Genomic DNA, 13,132 nt, shown 5'->3' with positions numbered 1-13,132 from the left:
GCACAGGGGATTGACTCTGTACTGATGGTATACAGGTTGGCATAAAAGTATATTTTAGTACAGTTTTAGTTATTTTCTTTCCTCACTTTGTTGGTGAATTGTAAACTGAAATCTGTGTTTTGCCCTCCAATGGCTCCTCAAAATGTTGCTATGATTTCATCCATGAATCTGGATTGCCTATGTATAAAACATTGCTGCTGTGGATGCAGGTCTCAAAGGGTGTGACTGCAGATAAATGCTGTATTTTGGTGATACTGTACCTCCTTCTCTTGCCTTTATGAGGGTGTTGTCTCCTCAAGTGCTCTTGATTACTGTGCTCTGGGCTTTGGCCAGACTCTGTTTGTGCAACATAGACCGGTTTATTGACAGTATCTGAATCATGCAGATATCACGAAAGGGCTGCTTAAACTCATTGTGAACTGCTTTATATTGTGATGGTTGTAAAACAGAATTATATTTCTCGCCCCCATCATTTTTTTAATGCAATAAACAGCTGACTAATCTTTGAATGTGTGTGAAAAGCAGCACAGTATCAGTCACGTGGAATAACACACATTTCAACACCCTTACCTGAAACCACTTCAGATTTTCATTACAGTTAATGAACAGGCTAAATGAACTGGCTAAAGTTTAATTCATTTGTTAATTTTATTGAGAATTTGTGATTTTATTGCGAAATGATCTGAATGAAAAAATTGGTGTAGAAACAATTTTCATTCAAATTGCCAATACATTACAAAATTAACCACAAAGAATGGTAACACATTGAATTAAACATGAAAATTTTCAAACTCCAATAATAATTAGAAAAATATCTATTTTTTGCAGTATTAGTTAAAAGAAGCAGATGATTTACTATAAATTTTATCAATATTTCTTTGAGAAGCAAAATGACTTAACATTAAGTTATGTGTTCCGAAAAATGTATCAAATTCAGCTTTGTTGTTCCAGTTTCAGTATTTTAGATATTCAATATATAAACAATTGATATTGGAGAAAGAAAAAAAGACATAGATGTCCATATCTTTATCATTTGTCATTTGAATAATCTCATACCCTTTTAAAAACCATGTTTTTTGTCACGTAAACAGGCACTTTCATTTGTAAAACATGTTTGAACTCACAGTGATACTGTCCTTCTCAAACACAGGTCTGCAGACTTTTCAAAACAGTCTGTCCGTCCTGTTTGTTCTTTATGAAAATGTACGGCACAGTCTTGCATGCGAGGTCAGAGACGGGGCAGATTAAAGATAATGTGATATTTCTAATCCCAGATTGGCTCACTTTGAGTATACTTAATTTAACATAAACATAACTACTGCATTCATTGTGGTTTCAATAAGAGATTGCGGTGTTGGTTGATCTAAAATTGTATTGAATAATTACTTTAATATTATGATGGTGTTTTCATTGGCTTTTATCTGTATGTTTGTCTGTCACCTGTCAAGTCATTATTTAAAAAGAATCTTTTGATCAGTTCTTCCTCTTAAATTACTGCCTTTAAGGTAAGTTGTGTTGACAAACCCACTTCAAGCTTTATGCTTTGCGGTTAGTTTTGTCTCGAGACACATGATAGCTTGTTTCCTTTTTTTTTCTAAACCCTGCTTTATCTTTATTCAACCTATATTTTTTCTGTTCAAGGCAGTGACTTTGAGGCTGGATTTTAGGCATTGAATTACACGTTTTTAAGATATAATGCACTATAGAGTGTATTTTCCATGGTGATGGAAATAAACAAGAACTTTTAATCAGTGACAAATGCTAACAGAAAAACTCCTCAAACTAGCTAAACACACTCCACATCAAAGCACTTACAGTGGACCTACAGTAAAATGTATTTGAACACTTAAGCCACACTTAAAAATGCATGAATGCCTTTGCACTAGATAACAAATATTAAACTGAATGGTTTAATAGCACTGTCATGCAAAACATTTTACAAACGGAAGGTTTTAAATTATACAATAAAAACACTTTCTGACTTTTTTCAAATGTTAGTGAAACATCTACATCTACTAAAAAATAACTTTGAGGATGAGCATCATTTTATTTTACCACTTTTTGGTTTAATATTTTGGTATCTAAAGCAAGAAAATAGTCATAGATTTTAAGTGTGCATTACTGTCCAAATACATAAATACATACGTACAACATTAAAAAAGGACAGATATGACTACGAATGAGAGAATGTCTTTTGAATAAATTGTCTATGCTTTGGCTTAATTGATCGTTTTTGAAATAATAGATAGTGAACATCAGTAAATCATATTCCTTTTCTGGCTTTATGGTCATTCTATATATTTTTTTTTAATCCATGGAGGAATAATAGTTTTGTTTACTCTGTTCTCTTCTGCATAAATGAACTTTGGCTGTATGTTTGTCTCTCCACAATCACTTTCCACGTGATGCTATAACTCCAGTAAATCAGTACAGACCACTACTTAAAGGTGCTTCCTGAGTTCCACGGCTGGAAGCAGAACATGTAAGGATAGTAAAGGGAATGACTGGTATAATGGAGGAACAGATGACTGGGCAGCTCCTCTGTGTTGTATTGCCCTCTGGTCGTTTCTCACCAGGACTTTCACTGCAACTCTCTTTGCCGTGTTGTTGTAGGAGTTGTCGCAAGCTCGGCTGCCATTTGTCGGCGCTTAGTTTTGTATCTCCTGTTCTGGAACCAGATCTTTACCTGTGTCTCGGTCAGTTTGAGCGCTCCTGCCAGGTCGGCCCGCTCTGGGCCGGACAGGTACCGCTGCAGGTTAAAGCGCCGCTCCAGCTCGTATACTTGTGCGTGAGAAAACGCTGCCCGTGTCCTTTTTTTTTGCTCGATTTGGGGTTGTTATCTTCAAAGTTGCAGCTCTGTGATTTCTGTTGGTCCATGTCATGATCTGTATAGATAGACAAAAAGAGGTTTATGCTTTGTTTTTTGGAAAATCACAGGCCTTTGTGTTACATACAGTAGTCCATATGAAAATTAAAATAGTCGTACAATATTGAGGAGTGACTTCAGCTTCTTTATCTCGGGGGTTTTTTGTACTGTGTCTTAAATTTTGATTTGTATTGCTTTTGATATATAAACTGTGTAAATTAGTGTCAAGTGCAGAGCTATAATTTAAAACATTAATTTTTTTAATGTTGTAAATTAATTAATTGTTGTAATCAAAATACTTCTTCACAACAATTATGCCATTCCTATTTAATTTTAAATATTTTAATTCTTTTTTTTTTTTTTACTTTAAACAGAAAATAAAATTGGAAGCAAATATAGAAATACATTAAACATAGACTAACAATTAAAATGCATAAAAAGGTGTTAGCATAAGGCTTGTGTGAATGTTATTTGATCATATATTATTAAAAACTATTATTAAAATGTTGAAGATACCAGTTCTGTCATTTAATTTTCCCTAACATGATTATAAATCTAATTTCTATATAGTCTATAAATCTAATGTTTCTCTGTGTAAAAATATTTACATGTTTTTACAAGACAAAATTATTTTTGTTATAATTTTTACATGTTTTTACAAGACAAAACCCGTTTTGAGGTAAGAAATCATAATTTCATTTTTATCTTAGATTTGTATATATATATATATATATATATATATATATACATATACATATATCCATATATATATAAGCTATATATATATATATTATATACATACATTATATACGTTATATATATACAAATTGCGATATATATATTACACACATTTGCTATATTTAAGATTGTCACATTTGCTCTGTTTTACTTATATATATAATTGGTTTCTAGTTGCATTTAATTAAAATGCTTCATATATGTGTGCCGTTTTTAATTATAATGTTTAAGCTAAAATTCAGTGATGCAAAAAAAAATGGATTACCACAAATGTCTAAAATGTCAGGTACTGACAGCAGAACTCTTATTATTTACGTTAATTTACACAGTGTATTCATCTGTAGCAGACAAATATGGGAAGTTTGAAACACGTACAGTGCAAAAACATGGTAATAACTAAATGTTTTACAACACTACCCAATCTCCCATCTAGGCTATATTGAAGTTGTCTTTATGTCTCACCTTGACGTATTTCGATTGAATTGTCTTCTCCTCCTGTAGATTCTTCCTCACATGAATGCTGGTCAGAGGATGAGGAGTCCAGCACGAGCACACAGGAAGAGATGCGCCTCTGCGCGCTCTCAGCTCCAGCGTTCACCGGCAGAGATGAGCTTGAACAATCCCCGCGCCTCTCTCTCTCCGTGAACCTGCTCATCTGCGTATTCCTCATCAATACCGCTAATTTTCTCGCAATCGAGTCCTCGGTTTAATATGTTGTGAATGGAAAAGGAGGTGCGGTTATTCGCCATTTAAAACGTAACCTGCTCGATGGCCTGCAGTTTTGCGCTTTTATCTGGGAAGCTCCTGCGCTTTCATGGCGGTGAATTAGTCCACAGTATAATTGCTTTCCTCTTTGCGTGTCATTTAATTGCGGCGAAACGTCTTCTGACCCAATCAACGAGTAAAAGTGTCAGAAAATGCCATGTGTGTGCATCAGTTTCCTCTCTTCCCTTTCCAGACACGGTGCCAATGGGCTTTCTTGGAGCATTTCGCTCCTCCCTCTAAAATAGACGTGTGGAATTGAACACCCATCGAAATCTGTTTACTACCACATGCTTTTACTGGCTTTGTTGGGTTTGAAGACATTTTTCGATGACAAACAAGGATGTCCGAGACGATAAGAAGGATATGAATTTTTCATTTTTTTTTAGATTTAGTTTTAAACACATTGTATATGTGTTCTTTGTATTTGTTTTTTTCATACGTTTTTAAAAAAAACGCTCATAGCATTTTCTAAAAAAACAAAAACAACAACAACAAAACAACAACAACACAAAAAAAAAAACCGGTAAAAGTGGTTAATAGCCTACTAAAGCATTTTGCTCCTTTCATACACGCAAGTGTACACAATCATTTATTTTTTTAAAATCGTTTTCAAACATTGCCTGCTGCTCAATATGGACAAATCTTTAGTTAACTCCAGTCGACACGAAAACGCGTCTTTTAACAAATATGGTCCAACATATCTGACAATAAAAAAAAAAAAAAAAAAAAAAAAAAAAAAAACTAATGACATTCCCTTACGACAATTAACCATGGTTTTAGTGTGTAGGAGAACCATGACGTATTGATTACCATTTTGTAGTTTTATAGTTTTACTATACAAATAGCCTACCATTGTCAAAACTATGGTTAGTCCAATAATCATGGGTTAATTTTCGTAAGGGTTGGTACAGAGTCATGAAGGTTTAAGTGAAACCCTGTCTATATTATAATTATTTTGTCAAAGGACAGCAAAATGGCTTCCCGCATGTTGGTTACGTCTCGGCTGACAAAATTTTGAAAAATTATGTCAAACAACTTACGCCACCATTTCTTTTGTCTTTAAATCACGGGAAGAGATGAAATTCTCTTTTTATGTGTGGACAGGTCATGTAGGGTTTTTTTTTTTTTTTTTTTTTTTTTTTTTTTTTTTTTTTTTTTGCTTTGCATAGGCTATTTGATGTGTCCTGAACTTTATATCCGGACGGACAAACAATAAATAAATATATAAATACCTACATTGGTGGGTCATAATTTCAAAGCTGACTAAAACTCTTGCGTCTAAAAAATAAAATAATAAAATATGCAATACCGTTTTCACGCAGTAGCCTACATTTTTTTATTTATAGGCTAATTATATTAACTATAATGTAATGTGTTAGATATGTATGTTGTTAATAATTTTAAATTCTAAAACGCATTAATTCTTTGAAACACAAAATATTTTTTTTTTTCGTCTGGAGAACTGAAAACGTTTATTCTCCAGCCTTTCTTTTCCCTCGAAATGCTCTTTTGTCCCAATTTAAACGTTGTCTGCTAACTCTGATGAAGCAAGCTGGATTTTTTTTTTTTTTTTAAAGCAATGGGATTTTACTTTTGTATCTTGAATTCAATAATGTAGGATTTTTTTCCTCTTTTTTTTTTGTCTTTTTGTATATGCTTATTTGTAAAGCACTTATAACGTTTAATTTCAGTTCAAATGTATTTTGCGTAAACGCTCTTCAGCCTCTCTTTAATATCGATAACTCATACTGATGTTTTGTGAAATCTCTCTTGGTTCCAGGCAGGTTTTCTAATGATTTATACAGAATAGCACACTAACTGCATACAGCGAAGCTCCAGTGAATGTGAGTATTTCGACTCTATGACATTATGAAAATAAATCTCAGTTTTTTTTTGTAAATGATTCTAAAAGCCATTGTTCTTCGTTTGTGTTTTCAAGAAATACGGTTGTAGCACCTCCATGTGGCCAGCCTATGTCCGTGTGTTTGAGCAGCTAATGGCTTGAAACAGCTGGAAACAGCAATGGATTTTCCAGCTTTCGTAAAAAGTCAACTTTTTTTATTTAAATAATTATACGTGACAAAATAATTTCATGGTATACAGTCTAATAAAGACAGCAATTTTATTATGATACTGTTAGGAATGAAACAGAGATGGACAAGTGCCATGCATTGGGCTTGATTTTCTGTTTTCTTAAGGATGTAAATATTTTATACCTACAGTGACAGATTGTGCTAATTATGCCTTTATATTTGGTATACTGAGTGTTTTTTCACTCACCCTGTTCCAAATGACAGACTCTGATGCTCAACAAAGGACAATTGGTGTATATCCCGTTTCCAAGATCTTTGTATAAAATGCGTGCACATACTTAAAAGTTAAAAGTTCATTCTTTAAGGCAAAAATATGACAAAAACTTGCTGCACTTGTATATATTTGGTGTAATGTTTCACATATAAGTGCTTACAAACCAAAACTGGGCCAGATCTTGTAAAGTGGCTCATGTTTAAAACTTTTTTTAAAACAACTTTTAGCAGGAATGCTTTTCCTTTGTTTGCACTTCCACCACAGTCAACCAAATAATATTACTCTGCTGTTGTTTATGTTGAGTTAGCCATATTGGGAGGTCTGAAATGTTGTAAATGTTTTTCACTCTAAAGAAAACATTCAAAATTCATCACAAGTCAGATGCCATAGGAAAAAAAAAAAAAAAAATCATCTAGGCAGTTACGTTACACATTTCAGTGGCCAAGTTTATTTCTTTTCTGTTCAGATGTCAGAGAGGTTTCTAGTCTAAAACATATAGTAATTTATATTATATTTAAATGTATTTTATTTTGCATTTTGTATCATATTCTCAGGTCCTTGAAAAAATGACAATCTTTTCAGGTACCTCGTCTTCATGTATTAAAACTTTCTTAGTTTTGTATAAAACAACATGCGTTTTTAATGACGGATGTTACGGGACCAGCAGGGGGCGCTTTCTATCCTTAGCTCCCAGTGTAGAGGTGCTGACAGTATAAATTACATTTAGGATAACACCCAAAGCTGTAGTACTCAACCTTTGTGGATTTCTCTTAAGGATATGCCATTTATAACATGAGGTTTGTGACAAATTTAAGGCCTGTTAATAAATTGCAATAACTTTCATCCTATAGTAAATGTGTTGTTTATGGTTACATCATACAGGTCCTGATGTCTGAGATCAACATAGGGTTATGAAAGCAAAACACTTAGATGCTTGTGATTTATGCGTATGCAGCTGTATTCATCACACATTCTCTCATTCCCTCTTTTATTTTTTTTACCATTGGTTTCAATAATTAACATCACTTTAAAATTCAGTCAGCTTATTTACTTCATTTTTCTTGTTGTTTGCCTGCTTTACAGATTAGAAGATAATTTCAGTGGCCTTATAGGCTTTGACCTCATGTTCTCTTAAAATAATTATTGTGTTCTGAATCATCTTTTTTTCCCCTTTCTTTTGATCTTTATACAAACCAGTCCACATAGATATTTCCCGCCTTTGTATCTCCTTTGATTTAGGACTACTGATACTTAGTTATATGACAGTGATTAATTGTAGAATTCTCTAAACGATTACAATGCGTTTATACTATTTTAACCAAAGGTGGTCAAGCCTACAGTTTTTAGTCTGTGTTTATCAGAAATCTGGCCATCCAACTACTAATATTGGCCTATGGACACACTGTTTAGGGGAGCAAATCACACACCCTGTCCTGATATTTGACCAGAAATCCTCTCTATAGATTCATATCTCTTGTCCCAGCACTCTATATAGCGGCTCATCCTGAGGCATCGCCGCTCTGTCGCCATGAGTATTTACACTGAAGTGTCTGGGCCCACTTACCCTGACAGCAGGTATGTCCAATGGCCTTTGCAGTAGCGCGAGGGGAGCTGTTCTTTCCTTGCTTAACTCGCCGATGATTGTGTTTACTTTTCTATTAATCTTCATTATTAGAGTAGGGGCTCTGGTGAACCCGTGAATGGGCTGAAGGAAAACGAGTTACGCCGTGCGTAATGGTCGAAACATCTACTTGTTTCCTTCAAAGCTTTGTGTTTGTTATTTGCGAAATCAAAATGCTGAATTATAGTCAGGAAACTGAAATTCAGTAACTCAAGTGAAGCACGCCATTTTCTTTTCTTTTTTTTTTTTTAAATTGTAATAATGTGTTGTTGTGTTGTTGTTTTTTTTATACAATTTTTATATTGTTTATATTGTCATTATAGGTCCAAAGATGTTGGATTTAGGCCAAAAATCTCCAAGGAGTTTGTTTTTACCACGAGAAAATTGCAAAGTGCACAAAATATTTGTTAGGTAAAATAATTAATTAATAATTAATTATTTTAATTAATATAGCTAATCCATAAAATTTAAAAATTTTTCACACCTTAACCTTGTAATATGAGGTAAATACGATGTTTGTCAGTATAGGCTCCGCAGTTACGTCGTTATAACAACACGCTATGACTATAGGCTACTAGAGAAGATTGAAGCCTGCCATTGGAGGAAGAAGAAATAGGAGGGAGTGGGGGGAGAGTGGGATAAATACGTGTCTCTCTTGCTAGCATTGTTTATTTATGAATGTATTTAAACCCATTGCGAGGTGTTTCTTGTGAAATTGTGTGTTAAATAATTCATACTTCAAACGCAATCAGTCATGCTTATCAAAATAGGCCTGTACAAAATTTTAACTTCTTCTCTGACATAAAGTCAGGGTATCGCGTGGATTAAAGTATCGATTTGAAGCGCATTTTTACCAGAACGTTTAATTCTCTGCTATAGTATGTATTTTTGCTTTCCAAAAAAGTCAGTTGGTCGTTTTTGTGCCATTCTTTTTGATTTGAAAAACTGGGAAAACAAAAAGCGCAAGATCAGTTTTATGTACGTAATTAATTTATGAGACGTCCGAATCTATCGTTTATAATAATAATAATAACATTTTTAAATGCTATTTAAATAACGATGTGCTTGGGAGATTTGGGAAATTCGAATTACTCTTGTGAATATTAATATCATGGATGTTAAATGTGGCCTATATAGTAAAATAAAGCTAATTTATTTCAAAACATAAGTTGACTGTTTTAGAACTGTTTATTAAACGAAATGCACTTATATTGCTTATATTGTAGATTTTTTTCTCTCTGCAATGTTGCACCTCTTATTAAAACCTTTTTGCTTCTTGAATCGTAACGTCTTCGATTATATTAGTTACTCTCTTTCACTTGAACGTTTCTTAAAATGTATGTCCCGTGTATAAAATAGTAAATATTTTAGCATCACCTTTTAAAAATAAAGTTTACTGTTTTTATTTTTACATTGTATGTTTGCACAAAATGACACACACCATTGTCAATATTCGTAACATTTCTTAGCTAACAACTTTTAATCGATAAGTGCAATGAATGGAGGGAAAACAGCTGTCTCTGATACCATGGTGCCAGTCTAAAGTTAGACCCGCAAATGTTCAAGGAGTATGTTGTCCAAATAGGTGGTCAAAATTGCTACGAATTTCATGTGCATTTGTTCAGCCATCATGGAAGGGTTGCTAGAAGAAATTCACTCAAGTTATACTGAAAAGGTAGATATACAGGACCCTAGGCCTATAAAACCTGACTAACTGTGTGCTAATATTGTAATGTTGATATTTATACACAGACGGCTGGGTTGCAATGACACTACCATGCCCGAATGCCCTGCAGAGTCCCTTGGCACGCGGACACGGGTGTCCCTTGTGATGTCTGAGGTTGGGGAATATGTTCCGAGGTTGTTCAGACTCATGCTCATCAGCGCATTAGTAGATGTGTTTTTGCTGGGAGAGGAGGAAGGCTGGGATATGTACAGCTGTAAGGGTTTGTGTAAGCGGGCGCGTTATTGTACGATGAATAGCCGTATATGGTACGGGCCTGGGGTTACCGCGTACGTTGCGTTTGTAACTCTGTGATCCCGGTTAAACACGGTTTGCCATCCCGGACTAGGACCGGCACCGCCACTCTCCTGGGCGGCGGCGGGTGATGGGTGTCGCACTTCCAGTGTTTTGTCTTGACGCTGTCGCTTGCATTTGTATCTGCGGTTCTGGAACCAGATTTTGACCTGGTTCGATGTCAGTTTCAGGGTACTAGCCAAATGTTCTCTCTCAGGAGCCGATAATAGAATAGCGCTGCTGTGTTTGAAGCGCCGCTCGAGCTCGAAGACCTGCGCCTGGCTGAAGAGCCGCGGCTTCCTGCGCGTCCTCTGCCGCTGCGCGCGCTCCGTGTCCGAGTGCAGGCTCACCCCTCACACTCCGGGGATCTGATGATGGCAACCGCCGCTTCTCTAGAAAAACAGGAGACAGACAAAATACACAGAGCTAACTCGGTTAACTCTCACTTCACGTAATTCACAGAAGAAGCCTTTCCTTGCCATAAACAAAAAACAAAGCAAAACACAAAAAACTTTTGCGTGAGTCTGGATATAGGCCTTTATCCACATTTCTAAGTCCTTACACGCAACCTTGCAAATAGAAAATCGCCCATGTTTCTTTTTTCCCCCAGTATATAATGTAAAATAAAATAAACATTTTAATTGTTAGCAATATATGTAAAATGTAGTTACAGTGCATAGTATTGTAAAAACCTTTATCACACGATAACGTTAAATAAACGCGAGAACATATAAGAGTTTGTGCAAATTGTGCAGCAGTCAGCAGATGAGTCATAAAATTAAGTAGTGCAATACATAAACAGTAAACAAGTGGTCAGTCAATGTAATTTATATAGTATGTATATATTTTATAGATATATTTATGTTTATGTATGTAGCCTATACGATGTCTCTGTAGGGTTAGGCCGACAGAAAATAAGAGAGAATTAGAACTAGAATTTAGAACTCAGAATTAGAATTAATTATAAATGCCATAACATGCAATATTGACATTTAACTCTGGCCTATATAAATAAAACAGCTTTATCATAATTACATACTTCAACGAGGTTATTTGTATTCGCCTACCTTGCATTGAAAACGCATAAAAATAGGCCTACCTGCACAATTGGATCTTTCAAAGCTGCTCTTTTATGCAATCAAAACACAGAATGATTTTTTTATTTTGTTTTCAAAAGCTACGGTTTAAATGGTCACATTTCTAAAAAAAGAATTTGATAGGCCTGATTTATGCAGTTTCAAGTCTAGTCGATATAAAAGCCCTTATTGAAGATAGTTAAAGCGGTAGGATTCATCCAATATTGAACTTTTGTAAAAAAACAAAAAAACAAATATACATTGTACTATTCAAAAATATCATCAAAAATACAATGACGCTTTGAATTAATCTCGTTTTTAATCTGAATGCCTCTGTGTCATTTTATTTAGAGACGAGCAATTCAATCTCCTCGGTCATTCACGTCAGTTGTAAAAACACAAATCACCCACTCGTTTCGTGGTCCTCAAGTTCATCTTCAAGTTTAGTGTCGACGTGTCCCAGGGCCCGGATGGACGAACATCGGAGGGGAAAGGGCTGCTCTCTCCACTAAACTATCCTGCATGGAGAGAGAGAGTTCAGGAAAAGACATCTTCTCAGGCGTTGTCTGAGAAGCCGGGGCTGTCTCCACCTCCGAGAAAACAGGATGATGGTGCCTGGAAATCTCTCGTGCAGTTCCCGGATGCAGTTGTGCGTGGTGTTGCGCGGGATGCAGAGATTGAAAGGTGGCGAGGATTGCTGCTCCAGTTTCAGTATATCCTTCACAGAAAACGGCGTGGATGTAACCGGGCTCGGAAGCATCATCAGGCGCTGTTGGATTACATCTTAAACTGTTATTCCAGATCAACTGGAAGCTTCGAGCACTAAGCCCTGTTGAACAATTGTTTAGATAACACCACAATTCAAGTAAACCATACCTAAATGTGTCGATTAATCTCCCATTTTGTCATGGCTGCTTGATTTGCATGAAGAGAGGTGAGGACCGCCACTGTCGGGTAAAACGGTTGTGTGTTTTTCTTGGAGTCCGGCCAGCAAAAGGCAGTTCTTCTGCCCGGTGGATGTCACGTTACCGGGGCGGGATGTATATGATCCCTTCCAATACAATCCACAGAGGAGGAAACGCATTATACAGTTTCCTAGCAGGAGGAAAACAGCCTCTAATATCAAACGATACATTTTTCGATAGCTATTCCAAAACCAACGTAATCATTTATGCCGTGCTTGAAAATATTAAAAGTTCTTCAAGTATTCCTCAATTCAAAAGAGAAACATCATCTCATCAAGAACATTTTTACTGCACACAAATTTTCAAGTCTGTTAATGTAACATGAATGTTTACATTATAGGTCCAGATCAGTATTGATTTAGAGGATCTTTCTAAACCAGAAAAAGTTCTTACGTCCTATCGAATCATTTAGCTTTATACTCGGAATCTTCACTTTGATTTTTTAAATGGTGTGTTCCGAGAAAAAATCCTGCACGAGTTTAGTAAAAGTAGGATTGGTATTATTAGCTCAAGAATAAATTCTCCCAACAAGGTCCTTATGATGAAATGAAAAATCATGCAAAATGACTCATGCCTCATCTGCTCAATGCAAATCATCTGTTCTGCACAAATAAAAATGTCTTATATAGTATTTAAATATATTTCGAAACATCTTTGACCATGATAAGACTGAAGTATGTTTCCTTTCCAATACACTGAAGCAAAAGACGCTTAACCCTGCTGCTGCTATTATACCATTTAGATCTGACCTGCATCATCATTGTGTGCATTAGACAG

The 13,132-nt window shown here is 35.3% G+C and overlaps 2 pseudogenes; both read right to left on the bottom strand.

Moving 5' to 3' along the window:
• Window positions 1-2,437: 2,437 nt before the first annotated feature.
• Window positions 2,438-4,500, bottom strand: LOC122147321 (annotated as a pseudogene).
• A 5,309-nt stretch (window positions 4,501-9,809) lies between these two features.
• LOC122147355 lies at window positions 9,810-12,339 on the bottom strand (annotated as a pseudogene).
• Between the last annotated feature and the right edge of the window lie 793 nt (window positions 12,340-13,132).

Source organism: Cyprinus carpio, chromosome A13 (genome assembly GCF_018340385.1).
Source record: "Cyprinus carpio isolate SPL01 chromosome A13, ASM1834038v1, whole genome shotgun sequence".
NCBI lineage: Eukaryota > Metazoa > Chordata > Actinopteri > Cypriniformes > Cyprinidae > Cyprinus > Cyprinus carpio.
Note: the sequence above shows the minus strand (reverse complement) of the source record. Positions and strands in the feature narration are given on the sequence as shown.